This window comes from Artibeus jamaicensis, unplaced genomic scaffold (assembly GCF_021234435.1).
Source record: "Artibeus jamaicensis isolate MK-2021 breed Jamaican fruit bat unplaced genomic scaffold, CSHL_Jam_final contig_65, whole genome shotgun sequence".
Taxonomy (NCBI): domain Eukaryota; kingdom Metazoa; phylum Chordata; class Mammalia; order Chiroptera; family Phyllostomidae; genus Artibeus; species Artibeus jamaicensis.
The window spans coordinates 1,450,087-1,464,309 of record NW_026521913.1 but is presented as its reverse complement, the minus strand read 5'-3'; the positions used below and the strand labels follow the sequence as shown (position 1 = coordinate 1,464,309).

At 39.4% G+C, this 14,223-nt stretch overlaps 1 protein-coding gene across 1 annotated transcript in view; it reads right to left on the bottom strand.

Moving 5' to 3' along the window:
- Window positions 1-14,179, bottom strand: part of LOC119038525 (zinc finger protein 133) — a 50,176-nt gene extending 35,997 nt beyond the window's left edge. Inside the window, exons 1-2 of the mRNA XM_037131054.2 lie at window positions 14,024-14,179; window positions 12,690-12,762 (exon numbers count right to left, since the gene is read on the bottom strand). The gene's annotated coding sequence lies outside the window, so the exon portion shown is untranslated. The remainder of the gene's footprint in view (window positions 1-12,689; window positions 12,763-14,023) is intronic.
- Window positions 14,180-14,223: the final 44 nt, after the last annotated feature.

Here is a 14,223-nt window from a genome sequence, read left to right as displayed (position 1 = left end):
CAGATGACATAATACTGTATATAGAAACCCCTAAAGACTCCACAAAAAACTACTAGAACTGATAAATGAATTCAGTAAAGTAGCAGGATACAAAAATGCATCCAGAAATTAGTTGTATTTTTATGCACCAATAATGAACTAGCAGAAAGGGAACTAAGAGAACAACCCCATTTGCACATACATTTTTTTAAAAATTAAGATTCCTAAGAATAAATTTAACTAAGGAGTTTAAAAGACCTGTACTGGAAAAAGTCTAAGATGCTGAAAATGAAACATAAAAATACAAATAAGTGAAAAGTATAAATATATCATGTTCATGGATAGAAAGAATTAACCATTAAAATGTCTACACTACCTAAAGCAATCTATAGAATCAATGCAATTCCTATCAAAATATCAATGTCGTATTTCACAAAACTAGAAAAAATACATCAAAAACTTATATGAAACACAAAAGACCCCAAAGAACCTCAGCATAAGAATAAAATTGGAGGGATCACAGTATCTGATACCAAACTATACTATAAAGCTGTATTCAAAACAGCATGGTACTGGTATAAAAACAGACATATTAATTAATGAAACAGAATAGAGAATCCAGAAATAAGCCCACACCTTTATCATCAATTAATATTTCACAAAGGTGACAAAGAACATAAAATGAGGTACATAGTCAATTCAATGATTTGTACTGGAAAAAATTGGACAGACACATGCAAAAAGATAAAACCAGACCACTTTCTTACAGCATACAAAAAAATAAACTCAAAATGGATTAAAGACCTAAATGTAAAACTTAAAACCATAAAAATCCTGGAAGAAAACTGAGGCAGTAAAATCTCTTAGCAATATTTTTTTTCTGATATGTCTACTTGAGCAAGAGAAATAAGAAAAATAAACAAACGGGACTACATCAAACTGAAATGTTTCTGTAGAGCAAAGGAAACCATCAAGAAAAAATGAATAGACAACAAACAATGGGAAAATATTTTGTCAATGATACATCTTTAAAGAGTTAATATCCAAAATTTATAAAGAACTCAAACTCAGCACCAAAAACAAACAGTCCAATTAAAAATGGGCAAAGGACTTGAATAGACACTTCTCCAAAGAGGACATACAGATGGGCAATAGACATATAAAAAGATTATCACTGTCATTAATTATCAGACAAGTGCAAATTAAAAGCACAGTGAAATATCACTTCACGCCTTTCAGAATGGCTAGCATCAATAAACCCACAAATGATAAGTGTTGGCAAATGTACAGAAAAGAACCCTAGTGTACTGTTGCTCCTAATGCAGATTGCTTCGGCCACTGTGAAAAATAGTGTAGAAGTTCCTCAAAAAATTAAAAATGGATTTGCCTTATGACCCAATGACTCCAGTTCTGGATATATATCTGAGGAAACCCAAAACACTCATTCAAAAGAACATATGCACTCCTGTGTTCATTGCAACATTATTTACAATACCCATGATATGGAAGCAACTCAAGTGCCAATCAACAAATGAGTGAATTAAAAAGCAGTGGTACGTATATACAGTAGAATACTATTCATCCATAAAAGAATGAAATCTTACTATTTGTGAAATCATAAGTGGACCAAGAGGATATTATGCCAAGCGAAATAAGTCAGAGAAAGACAAATACCATAGGATTTCACTTGGATGTAAATTACAGCATAGGAAACATAGTCAGTAATTTTGTAATAACTATGCATGCTGCCAGGTGCGTACTTGAAATATTGGGTGAACCCTTTTGTAAAGTATATGCCTGTCTAACATCTATGCTGTTTAACTCAAAGTAATACAAAACATCACTGAATGTAAACTGTAATTGAAAAAAGATCGTCATTCAACCTTTGTGTATTGCTGGTAGGAATGTACTATGGGGCAGCCAGTATTGAAAATGGTACAGTGGTTTTTAAAAAAATAAAAATGTAATTATCATATGGTGTACCAATTCCATACCCATGCTTCTGGGTATATCCTCAAAAGAACTGAAAGCAGAAATTCAAATATAATTGTATACACATGTTTATAGCAGCATTAAAACACAACTAAAACATTTTAAAAGCAACCCACATATCCATCAACAAATGAATGGATAAACAAAATGTGACATTACACACACACACAATAGGGCATTTTTTTAGCCTTAAAAAAAGAAATCCTGACACACACTTATGGATGAATCTTGAAGACATTATGCTAAGTAAACTAAACCTGACACAAAAGGACAAATATTATATTCTCCCACTTATGAGGTACCTAGAGCAATCAAACTCATATAGACAGAAAGTAAAATGATGGAGAGAGTGTAGGGGAAGGGGAAACATGGGGGTTATTGTTTAATTAGTCCTAAGTTTCAGTTTAAAAATATTTTTAAAATTCTGGAGATGGAAAGTGGAGATGGTTGTACAAACATGAGTGTACTTAATGCTACTAAACAATACACTTAAAATGGTTAAAAATAGTAAATTTTATGTTATATATACTTTACCATCCATATTTTAAAATATATGGCAAAAACATCATTCAAAGCAAAGCAGCAATGCAGCTAGATTTATAAAAACTTAAAAATTTACAAAACTTAAAGAGATTATGAACCAAAGATTATATTTTCACCCATAAGCCAGATCTATAACTCAGAGGACAACCACCCAGCTGATCTTGGTAAATCCAAGTAATTGTGAGAGATTATAACATGCTGGTTCTTATAAACCACTAAGTTTTGAGGTTGTTTGTTGTGCAGCAATCAATAATCAGAATCTTTCCAGGCATACTGTGCCTCCTCTATCCTGTTTGCTTGCTTGCTTTTTTTTTCTTAAAGATTTTATTTATTTAGACAGGGGAAGGGAGGGAGGGAGAGAAACGTCTGTGTGTGGTTACCTCTGGGATGCCCACTGTTGGGGGCATAACCCACAATCCAGGCATATGCCCTAGACTGGGAATGGAATCGGCAACCCTTTCATTGGCAGGTTAGCACTCAATCCTCTGAGCCACACCAGCCAGGGCTCTGTTCTCAGGTTTCTTAATGACAGAAACACCTTTCCTATTATCCACATGCCTTATCAGGTACCATGCCTATTGGCCTACCTGCCATATCATATCAATTACCAAGGCCAACTGAGTGCGCCTCTGAGAACTCTCTGAATTCCTTCACACCACATTAGCTAGCAATAGTCCCTCCTGACAGAGTCTCTGGGGGCTATCTCCCAACATCCCAGTTGGCCTCATCCATTCCTCCCAGAATAGCTCTATATTCACGTTTTGAATTAGTCAGTTTCAATTTTTAAGCTCCTACTGTAATATAGGCTCTATTTTATTTTTATTTCATGTACTTTATTACACATAAATGAAACATGAATCAAGTATCTAACTTTGCCCTTATATTGAAAGAGATGAAAAGAAGTGAGACCCTCAAATGACCTTTCATTTTAAATATTACAGCAGTTACTTAATGTAAATTGTCTGCCCTCTAGACTTAAAAAAAAGTACACTGATGTTAAAGAAACTCATGTTTTAAAGTTTTTTTTTATGATACTAATAAAATAGCATTTTTGAACCCTAACTCCAGGTCAGGTTTCCATTGATTTTAGAGACAGAGAAAGAGGGGAGAAGAGAGATAAACAAACATCAGTGTAAGAAACATTCATCAGCTGCCTCCAGAACGCTCCCCAACAGGACACTACAGCAGCAACCCAGGCATATGCCCTAACTGGAAATGGAGCTGGGAACCTTTCAGTGCATGGAATGTTGCTCCAACCAAGACACATGGTCAGGGCTAAACTAGCATTGTTTTATGTCATATTAGGACAATCACACTGCTTAACTGAATAGAAATACACTCTCTATATTAATTTCCATATAGTCTTGCAAATGATACCTAAGAGGAAAATAAATTCAAACAGAACCAGGAATCCTGGTCTAGAACCAAGAAGCAAAGCAGAATACGAATATAAAAAAGTCTAGATCCCATTGCATCCATTCAATTTGAATGAAATGAAGATAAAGACAAACTTTGTGGTGGTGCTTTTTTTGTTTTTGTTTTGCTTTTAATCTACTGCATTTGATTTTTCAGAGCAAAAACATCCACTTTCCACAGCCAGCTCCCTGTTGGTCAAAAATAATGGCAAGAGACATGGCTTTGGTTAGGAGAGATTTAACTAAACATTTTTTAATTATCTAAATACCTAATAGTAATATTTCTAGTAGAACAATGGGTGACTAGATGTAAATTTGACCCACCTTCTTTTTTCACATTTCTCTATCATTGAGTGAAGATTCTTTAAATTCTTTAGGAAATTGGGCACAGTTTGACCTTTCTAAACCTCAGTTTTCTTGTCTGAAAATGAGAATGATCTGCAAAAGATACCTAGCACAGTTCCTGACTACAGTAAATGCTCAACAAATGATAGTTATTATCACACTAATTGATCACAAAATGACAGCAAGTGTCAAGTTTAGTAAGATACTGGTGATTACTTGCACAATATCTCATTCTCCTAAATAACATAATTCAGAGTTTGTTCTGCTTTTTTTTTTTAATTCAGTTGCTCACAAAGTTCATTAGTTTTTTTCCATATGATGGCTCTGGTAGCACTTAGTTGTCTAACTTCTTTTGAAACAATTTTGTTAGATTTCATTGTGACAGATGTAATATCAGCGTGCATTTAAAAAAAAAAAAAAACTATCAGCCCTGGCTGGTGTGACTTAGTGGATTCAGTGCCAGCCTGGGAAAACAAAGGGTCGCTAGTTCAATTCCCAGTCTAGGGCACATGCCTGGGTTGTGGTACAGATCCCCAGCTGAGGGTGGGGGGGCGCATGAGAGGCAACCACACATTGGTATTTCTCTCCCGCTGTCTGAAGAAAATAAACAAATTTTAAAAACTATCAGAATTGGTGAATTTTTGTGTAGCCACTTTAATATTGAAGATGGAAGAAAATAAACAATATTTTCAGCATATAATGCTTTATTATTTCAAGAAGAGTAAAAGCACAACCGAAACCCAAAAAAAGATTTGTGTGGTGTATGGGGAAGGTTCTATGACTGATGGAATGTATCAAAAGTGGTTTGTGAAGTTTCTTGCTGGATAATGTTCCACGGTCGGGTATACCAATTAAAGTTAATAGCGATTAAATCAAGACATTAATTGAGAGCAGTCATTATACCACATTGGAGATAGCTGACATACTCAATAAAGTAATTGGTGAAAATGAAAAATGTGTCTTTTATTTTATGGAAAAACCCATATGGATTTTTGGCCAACCCAATATTTTAAATTATAGTGACATGCATTGTTACATTAGTTTAAGGTATATGCACAATTGATTAAACATAACTTACTAAGTGATCATCCCAATAAATCCCATACTCATCTGACACTGCATACAGTTATGAGAATAATACTGACTATATTCCCTATGCTGTACTTTACATCCCCATGACTATTCTGTAACAACTAATTTTTTACTTCATAATCCCTCCATATTTTTACCAATCCCATAACCATCCTCCCATCTGGAAACTATCAAAATGTTCTCCATATCTATGAGTGTTTCTGTTCTGCTTCATTTTGCTTTTCAGATTCAACTGTTGATAGATATGTATTTATTGCCATTTTGTTGTTCTTATTTTTGACCTCCTTCTCTTCCCTATCCTCCTCCTTCAAGAAACTCTGTAACATTTCAAATACTTGTTTGGTGGTTTAGTTTTTTCTTATCTGGGAAGCTCTTTATCTGTTCTTCAATTCTAAATGATAACTCTGTTGGGTAGCGTCATCTTGGCTATAGGTCCCTGCTTTTCATTACTTTGAATATTTCTTGCCAATCTCTTCTGGTACAGTTTCTGTTGAGAAACAGCTGACAATCTTGGGAGCTCCATTGTAGATAAAACTGTATTTTTATTGCTGCTTTTAAAATTCTTTGTCTTTAATTTTTGGCATTTTAATCACGATGTGTCTTTGTATGTGCTTCTCTCTGTGCTTCTTGGACTTGTATATGTATTTCCTTCACCAGGTCTGGGAAGATTCCATCATTATTTTTTCAAGTAGGTTTTCAATTCCTTGCTCTCTCTTTCTTCCTTTCAGTACCCCCATGATGCAAATGTTGGTATGCTTGAGGTTGCCCCAGAGGTTCCTTATACTTCATTTTTTGGATTCTTTTTTCTTTTTGCTATTCTAATAGGGTCTTTTCTGATTCCTTATCTTCCCAATCTCTGATCTGATCCTCTGTTTCATCTACTCAACTGTTGATTCCCTGTAACATATTCTTCATTTCAGTTAATGTATTCTTCAATTCTGACTGGTTCCTTCATACGTTGTCTGGTTCGACTTCTTTGTTTTCTCTTTGTTGAAGTCTTCACTAAGTTTATCAACTCTTCTCCTAAATTCATTGAGCATCTTTATTACCATTGTTTTGAACATTGCATCTAGTAGATTGCTTGTCTCCATTGTTTAGTTCTTTTTCTGCAGTTTTGTTCTGTTCTTTCATTTGGACATGTTTCCTTGTCTCCTCATTTTGGCAACCCACCTGTATTTGCTTCCATGTTATTAGGTAGAGCTGCTATGTTTCATGGGCTTGGTAGAGTGTCTTTAGGTAGTAAATATTCTCTAGGGTCCAGTGGCACAGCTTCCTCAATCACCCAAGCTGGGCACTTGAGGTGCACCTCTGTGTGGGCTGTGTACCCTCCTCTTATAGGTGAGCCTTAATTGCCTTTGGACAACATTGGGAAGGACTTATCCCCAAGCCAGTTGGCTGCAAAAACTGGCTGTGACCACCAACCAAAGACCTTCAACCACCATGGAAGATCAGCTGTGCAGGGGCCTATCCCACAGAGCAGGACTTACTTCATTGGGGCTCTAGTGCCAAGTCTGCCCCTTGAGTATTTGCTTATGTAATGCTTGGGTGGTGGTCTTTCAACCTGGTCTGAAGCTGTCCACACTGGGTGTTCTAGCTCTGGGGCCTCCAGGGAGGTGCAGGCCACTGTTTGTGTTCTGCCTGGGTCCACCTGGCATGAGCTACAAGGTGATCTGCAGATGGTTGCTACTTGTGCTGGTCTTGGAGGTGCCCAAGCGAGGCCAAGCCTATAAACCAAGGCCCACCGTTGCTAGTGCCAGGCCTAGGGTCATTTAATGAATGGTACGGGGCACACTGAGGCAAGGTGCTGCTTGAAAGATTTTAGGAAACACTACAGCATGAGTCAAGACAGGCCATTCATATGGAAAAGCCACTCGAAACAGCTTGGGTGGGCCTAAAAGTTGGGTGAATAGGGCCTCAGGGAATCACCAGATTGGGGCAAACAGTGTGAGCCAGGTTGATGAAGTCTCGGATACAGCACCTGCCTGCCTTCCAACAGGGGAGGGCTCATCAAAGGAACAATAGCCTCTGCCAGTACTTCTCTCTGGGAGAAAGCTGTCCCTCCCAGCTCTTGGTCTGATACCAGATTATTCGTATGCCTTGTGTGCCTTCTGAGCTTCTGCCCCAGCACTGGAGCTCAGATGGAGTGAGTCTGAGTAAGTCCATACCCAAGCCCTTTAAGAGGAACTGCCAGGAACTGCCTGGGATTCCAGAAGACTCTGTCTCTTTCAGCCTCAATCCTCGATGGTTTTTATAGCCAGAAGTTATGAGGACTTCTCTTCCTGGCACTGGTACCCTGGGCTGTGGGACCTGATGTGGAGCTGGGGCCCCTGTCCATAGGAGGGACCTCTGCAGTAGAGATATGCGTCCTGATTTTTATCCACCACACGTGGGTGTGGGACCAGCCTGTTCCGAATCTCCACCCCTCCTACCAGTCTCAGTGTGCCTTCTTCAATTTCCTAGTTGTAAGGCTTCCATTCAGCAGATTTCAGGCAGTTCTGAATGATACTTGTTCTATAGTTTAGTAGTAATTTTGATGTTGTTGTTGGAGGAGGCAAGTACCACATTTACCCATACCACCATCTTTGACTAGAAGCCTCTAGGCTCCATTTTAGATAGGATTCAGAGGTTAACAAAGATAAAAACTTCTGTCCTCATTGATATTGACATTAAAGTCAAGAAAGAGGAAGATGGACATATTAATAAGTAAAATACATCTGTTAGTGATGAGTGAGATGAAGAGAAATATAGAAGCAAGACAATAAAAGAAGTAAGAGAAATTGAGTAGGTTTGGGGGATTTTAAATAGTATTTAGGGAATGCCTCACTGAGGAGGTGATTGAGTAAAATTCTGAAAGATGTGAGGAAATGAGCCAAATGAGTAACTTTGGAAAAAGAGCAATGCAGACAAGAGAACAGCCAAGAGAAATGCCCTGATGCAAGAGTCAGCCTGGCATGGTCAAGATAGAGAGACAGTTCACTAAGCTGCTGTGTTGTATCTAAGACAAATTGGTAAAGATGAGGTTCAAGGGTAAATGTGGGGGGAGATATTATCTAATATTGTAAGATACTGGTTTTGACTTTGATTGAGAAAAGAAGCCACTGGAACATTTTGAGCATTACGTGATTTTACTGACACTTTAAAGATTCCTGCAGTTGCTGTATTGATTAATATCTTGGGGGCCCAGGGAATAAGCAGAGACCACTCAAAGGCTATAAACAACCAGGTAAGATGGTGGCCTTGACTGTGGTAGAAACAGCAGAGGTTGGGGACTGTGAAGAGTCCAGATTCCAGATTAGCTTATTGGGGTAGAGGGTAAGAGCAAGAAAGAAGTCAAGTATAACTCCAAGGTTTTGAGACTGAGCAATCTGAAGGAAGGAGTTGCCATGTCTCTGCTCCCTTTTAGAGCTAAACTCCTTGAAAGAACTGTCTATACTCCACTAGGGTGGAGCAAGCTTGGGGGAGGTGATCAGTTTGTTGTTGGAGACATTAGGTGTCCATGAGATATCCAAGCAGAAATGTAAAGTAGACAATAAGAAACTAGAATTTGGGGCTGAAGGTAGAGAGGTCTAGACTGAACCTCAGAGAGATGGCATTTAAGGCCTTGACATGAATAGAGACCCCAAGGACAGAGTATAGCTGGAGAAGATGAGAGATCTAAGAAATAAACAGGACCTTTCACGGTGAGGATTTGAGAGAAGAGAAGCTCATGGAGACAGAGGAGAAACAAACTACGAGGCAGAAAAAGCTGGAAACCAGGAGCAACTATGTGAAAGGTACTTTAAAAAAGAGGAAGTATTTGACTACATAAAATGTCACTAAAAACTGACTCTGGCATCTAGTCACAGGGAAAGCATTGGTGACCTCGACAAGAGTATGTTTTAGTGGGTGAGCTAAAAGAGTCTCACTGCAATATTTAAAAGACAGTAGAAGGACAGAAATAGAGACAGCAAGTATAGACAATTCTTTCAAAGAGTTTAGCTCTAACAGGAAGGAAAGACACAAGGCAAGAGTTGGAGGGGCAAGTTATGGTTACTGCTGTCCTGAAAACCCTTGAGTGGATCTTTTCTCCCCTTACATCAAGTTCACACTAACTTGTGATTTAGGGCTCACTCCAATAATGCCAAGTGTACACTTTACCAGTCAGACTCCCCATGTGAACTTCCCTCCCAACCAGCAAATTTAACTCATGTCTTCACACTGTATTACCCAGTTATTCGATTCAGGTCCCAGGTATTGTATTAATGGCCCAAAAGGAACAAGATGAGGTGCCCAACCCGCAGAGAACCACCTCATAGTTCAGTAGGATAGTCAGACAGTAATGGTGCAGCTTGAGAGCCATGGAGTCCTGATGCATCAAGTGTTCTGCTGCTGACAGAGAGACTGGGAATACTACCTAGGGAAATCCAGGAATGTTCTACAGTGGGATCACACTGATGCTCAATCAGCAAGAGTTTATGCTGAAGCAGAGGCATGGAAAAATAAAAGCATACCATGGAATATATTTTCATGCAGCTGTAAAACAAGATCTGACAAGACTGGGTATAGGGCAGGAGACTGAAAAGGTGACTTGGAGAAGTTGGAAGCAATAATAATAACCCTAACTAACAATTATTTAGTATTTCCTACGTACCAGACACTTTATTTTTTTTATTTTTAATTAATTTTAATTAGTTATTTTTCAAGTACAGTTGTTTGTCTATTTCTCCCATCCCAGCCTCCCCCCCCCCTTGCTCCCCACCTCCCTCCCATTTCTACCCCCCTTAGTTCTCGTCCCTGTGTCCTTCCTATTTGTTCCTCCAAATCCCTCCCCCTTTTTCCCCTTAACTTCCCTTCCTTCTTCCCTCTGGTCACTGTCCCCTTGTTCTCTATTTCAGTGTCTTCGTTTTTTTTTTTTTCTGCTTGCTTGTTTGTTTTGTTGTTTAGCTTCCTGTTAAAGGTGAGATCATATGGTATTTGTCTTTCAGCACCTGGCCTATTTCACTCAGCATAATGCTTTCCAGTTCCATCCATGCTGTTGCAAAAGGTAGTAGCTCCTTCTTTCTCTCTGCAGCATAGAATTCCATTGTGTATATGTACCACAATTTTTGGATCCATTCATTTACTGATGGGCACCTAGGTTGCTTCCAACTCTTGGCTATTGTAAATTGTGCTGCTATGAACATTGTGGTGCATAGGTGTTTGATATTGATGTTTTAGGATTCTTAGGATATAATTCCAGCAGTGGAATTGCTCGTACCAGACACTTTAACCTCATCACAAATGTTACCACAACCAAAATCCTTATGAAGTGGACCCACTGATAATCCCCAAGTGTTATCACAACCAACATCCCTGTGAGGTAGACATCACTGATAACCCCTATTTTACAGGTAAGGAAAAGAAGGCTCAGAGGTAAAATAACATGCTCATGACTGCACAGCTAGAGTATGGTAAAGCTGTGATTTGAATCCGGGCAGTCTGACTTTGCAGTTTGAACAGAAGCTGAAGAAAGTATTAGGTCTCTTTCTAGCAGGATAAATGGCAAGTTAGTACATCATGTACTGCAGACATTTCAGTCAACAACAGACCACATATACGTTGGTGGTCCCATTAGATTATAATGGAGCTGAAAAATTCCTATTGTCTAGCAACACTGTCATAGCACAATGCATTGCTCATGTATTTATGGTAATGCTGGTGAAAACAAACCTATTGTATTGCCTGTAATATAAAAGTGTAGCACATACAATTATGTATGGTACAAGTACTTGATAATGATAATAAATGACTATTACTAGTTTATATATTTCTATACTTTTATTGTTGTTTGAGAGTATATGTACCTCTTTCTACTTACGTTAAAAAAAGTTTGCTGTGAGACAGTATGCCATGTTATGGTAGCAGCAGCCTCATTCATACCTCTCATGCTTACTGAATTTCTTGATTGCATCATTTTCTCTTGTGCTTGACTTACTCTCATGTTGTATAAATTTAGTGTAGTCTAAGTGTACATTATTTGTAAAGTCTACAACAGTGGACAGTAATGCCCTAGGACTTCACATTTAGTTACCACTCACTGACTCACCCAGAGCAACTTCCAGTCCTGTAAAATCTGTTTATGGTAAGTGCCCGATACAGGTGCACCATTTTTTATCTTTTTTATTATATTGTTACTGTATTTTCAGTAACAATATAATAACTTTTTACAATATAAATATTTTACAATATAAATTTATATTTTACAATATTTACAATATAAATTATAAATTCTCCAAGTTTAGAATATTCATATACACAAATATTATTATGTTACAATTACCTGCAGTATTCAGTACAGTAACTTGCTGTAGAGGTTTATAGCCTAGAAGAAATAGGATATGCCATACAGCCTAGGTGTGTAGTAGGTTTATACAATCTAGATTTGTGTAAGCATACTGTATAATATTCACACAATGACAAAATCACCCAACAACATATTTCTTAGGACATATCCCTATCATTAAGCATGCATAATTGTATTTATACTTTAGGAGCCCAACTCAACAGGTGAGAGAAAAAGGGACAAGAAGGGAAAAAGGAAACAGGAAGCTAGACTGTACAGGAGTGGAGACAATGGGGAAGAGGAGGAATGTAGAGGTATCACTTAGGTGGAATTGAGAGGACACAACAGCCAAACAAATGGGAGGTAGATTTGGAAAAAAGAGGCAAGGAAAATTCAAGAGGCCCAGCTTGCACCACTAATAGCAGTTATAGCTATCAATCTAGATCAGCTAGATCAGAAGAAATGGGAGGAAAGAGACGCAGAGACAGAGAAAACCACCATGCTAAATTCCAGATATGTCTTCCTCTTGTACCTCTGAGAAGGGCTGTTCTGACTGACAAAAACAAACAAACAAACAAACAAACAAACAAATGGGGTAAGAAATATTAATTTTGTTGGGTGTAACAATAAAATTGTGATTGTGTTAAAATAAGTCCTTAAGTTTTAGAGATGCCTCCTAAAGTATTTTAAGGTAAAATGATATGACAATTTGCTGGGGCACTGGATGGAAAAAAGAACAGAATATTGATACTTCACAAGAAGACAAGCCCTGCAAGTGAGCAGTCTGAACAAATGCTGAAAGAAGAAATGCTGAAGCAAGGACAAAGAGGTTATGAATGAGGACACCAGGTCTGGAGAAAAGTCCCTATGAAAATCATCACCCTTACAAAAAGGCCTTGTTTCCTGGGGAAACCAGCTGAGGCTCTGATCACTGGATGGGATACAATAGGCTACAAGATTTCAAAGTTGAGCAAAGGATACCCACCAGCAGTTCAGCATGCAAAAGATAAGTAGGAACCTACCTGAAGCTGAGCTGTCAGGAGCCCAGGAGTTCTCCCTTTGCCCACTACACAATCCTCTCTAGGTAGGCAGGAGCTGTAGTGGGGCAGAACAAGAACCAAAAGCTTCAAGAGAGTCTCTGGAAACTCTCAGGATAGGGCTTCCTCTTCCTTAAAAGCGTTAGGAATGGACTTGTCACATTAGAAAAGACTGTGGGCAGCTTGCTGGGAACAGAGCTGGTATGTGGGCTGTGAACACTGCCTAACCAGACATGCTACTGACACTGACCCTGAGCTGATCCTCTCACCACTGCTCTTAACAAGTAAGTTAATACCTATCTGGCACTTAGTACATGAGACTGTTTCAGGCACTGTACAAGTTTTACCTCATTCTATCCTCACAACCCAGTGAAGTATGATTTATTATCTTCATTTCAGAGATAAGAAAATTGAGGCACATTAAGGTCAGTCTCTTGACCAAGGAGACACAGCTATAAAGTGGCAGAGCCTGGATGAAATTTGGCTGTGGAGGTCATGGTCTTCAACAGGGCAGTGATAAGAAATCACTATGGGTTGTAAGGTCCTCAGTGTATCAATTTGAAATGAAATCAGGAGTGGTCACAAGGTGATAAGCATTGAATCTGGGTAATGGGTCTATGGAGTTCTATCTACTTCTGTCTTAAATTTCTCTGTAATAAAAAGTTAAAATGAAACTTAAAATCCCAAAGCCCAGCCACAGTGAGATGTGGGAATCCATGATTCCTGCGGTGAGTGACAGTCCTCCGGATCTTTGGAAAACTTGCCCAGGGGGCCCCAGCCCCACTTCTTCCTTCAAGTCCCGAACCCAGGGGGACAACCTGCCAAATTGAGATCCTGATATCGTGCCGAAATGGCCATTACAATACATGGTCCAAGCCAGGGATGTTTGACCAAGCCTGCCAACGCCTCACCCCGTCTCAGCAAAGCAGAGGGGTAGTGGTGCTGCCCAGCAAAACCCCAGTGGAAGGCCTCACTCCACCACATGAAGATAACGGGGAGGTTGCCTACTTAGTTCCTCAAAACCCCGGGACTTGTGACATTAAGAGACCCCCTCCTCTCCCGACATCGCTATTTCGGCCAAGGCTGAACATGTCCCAACACACAGGAACCCTAGCATGAAATGCCAAAGCCCAGCACCCACCACCACTGGGCTTCAAGGATGAGCTTCACCCAGGTTGGATATACGCGCCCAGACCCCCAAATAAAACATCCGGTAGAGCGCGGCCTCAGCCACTACAGCGCGTCCCCACCACTACCTCCTCACCCCGCCATCTGCACCATCCTCACACCCAGCCCACAGACAAGCCTTTTAGACCTACCTAGCTGAGCAGGGGCACGGCTGAGGTAAAGGTGCCCCGAAAGCCTCACTCACCAGCGCCACCAAAGAACAAGGGGTCAATCCAGCCACCAGCTGGAGACCTAGCTACTCCAGCAGCGCAGCGAGACTACACTACCCAAAATCCGCGGTATAACGCGAGGACCACACTTCCCAGGATGCTTGGCGCAACCAGAGGGGCGC